Consider the following 2,146-nt stretch of genomic DNA (forward strand, 5'->3'; position numbering starts at 1 on the left):
CGATGGAATACGCGAGATTACCGGCGGTGAGAAATCTGAGAAAATAACCGTCTTCGAAATCGCCTCTAGAGAGAAACGGCGCTAGGGTTTTGGAAAGTTATGAAAAAGTGAAAAAATGGTATTTATATGTCCGGTAAATGATCCGGTTAAGTTTAAAAGTAAATTGGTAAAATAAAGGATTCGGTCCGATACGGACGACTTCCCTGTAAGTCGTCCATCTAAAATTATTCACCAAACGACTTCTATGGAAGTCGTCTAGACCCTAAACATAATCCCTAAACTTAATTAATTAACGAAACACTTCATAAAATCAAATTAAACTTCAAAAATGTTTCCTATATACAAAAATAAACACGTATAGGTAAAATTTGAATTTTCAAAAAAACATTCAAGCTTTCCAAAATCTAACCCTAAGAATACATACAATACTACAACATATGTTGCCAAACCCTAGACCAAAGAATACTATGATTCACTACCTACACTCATTATGTTGAAAACAATTCAATTTTGTTATATTTTAATTTATATCACTTAAAACTGTTTATAATTACATGATTTTAATTTTTCGCTTATCAAAATATTTTTTAAAACATTTATAAATTAGTTTTAAGATCAGCTACACCAGAAGACTTACTTTGAAGTCGTCTAGACGACTTCTAGCATCTCAGACGACTCAGACGACTTAATGAGGCTATATTCGTAAAAATGGCTTCTGTTTTTTTATTTAGTCACAAGAGGCTGGCTGTAATTTCACAAGGCTTTTAGGTTAGTTTTGCATTTGATTCAAGTTTGGGTATAGGTTTGTGTTTAAAATCAAGTTATGAGTCATATTTGGCAAATCCCCCATTTTTATTTCATATGTAAAAATATGATTTACTAGACGTGTTAATTATAGTAGCTACATATTCTATATAGATTATAACATTTATATCGGTTATAAATAAATTAATATGTTAAGTTGTATGAGTTATACAAGTTTTACCCAGTCAAATGAAAAAAAAAATTAAATAAGAAAGATTGTGTAGCTGTAATTGAAGAAGGAAAAAATGATTATGTGGTTAAGATTAAAAGAAAAGAGAAAAAAAAATATGGATGTAATCTTGTGGCCAAGATTAAATCGTAGAGAAAATGATCTAATGGCCATGGTTGATACTTCATTAATGACATTTTAGTAAATATCATATCATATTCTCTTATTTCCTTATGATCTGATGATTCAGATTTAAACAAAGAGAAAAAGATCTGATAGCTTCTATTGCTCTTTCGTTAAGGGTAACATAATAATTTTCTAATTATTGTCTCCCATAGATTAAAATAGGTGGTTGTAGATTTTTTTTTTGTCCCATGTCCCATCTAATCTATTAAAATAGGAGTACAAATTTGAATTACCCCTTAAACTTACAACTTATTTACAATCATATGCCACTGAAATAAATAATAAATCTAATGTTAAGTATTTATTGTATTTTCCTTATTTATTTAAAATTAAAACTATTACTTCCTATAATCTAGCTAACCAAACAGTTACCATATATTGATACTCTTGCAATCAATTAAAGATAAATTTCTATTATTGTTATTGTTTTTATGTTGTAATTAAATATACTCCTAATTTTTATTGTACAATATTGACAAACACACGCATTCTCTTTATTTAAATCCAGTGTAACAATGTAAAACGTTAGATAGACCAAAATACTTGAAGAATGAGTAATGGTTATTTACGTTGTTGTTGTTTTAGTACACTCAGGGCCTGACTGGTTCAACCGCAGCGGTTGCGGTTGCGGCTGCGGGAGTTTGCGGATGCGGGTGGTTGCGGTTTCTAGCGGTTTTAAGAGATTTATACGACTGGTTCTGCGGTTAGAAATTGGTGCGTTTGCGGGATACTTATGACTGGTTAACTACCAAACGCAACAGCGGTTAAATAATAAATTAACAATATTTACATTTTATATCATTATAAAATATCAAAAATAATAATATTATAATAAATATAAAATTTATATTTAGAAAGTTATAGTTTAAACTTTTTAAAAATTATAGAAAATATTTTCATTTTAAAGTTTTATAATATTAATTAAAATATAATAGATATATTTTAGTATTTTTATAATTCTAATTTAAATTTTTTATTGAATATTTT

This window comes from Brassica oleracea, chromosome C8, assembly GCF_000695525.1.
Source record: "Brassica oleracea var. oleracea cultivar TO1000 chromosome C8, BOL, whole genome shotgun sequence".
In the NCBI taxonomy this organism is placed as follows: Eukaryota; Viridiplantae; Streptophyta; class Magnoliopsida; order Brassicales; family Brassicaceae; genus Brassica; species Brassica oleracea.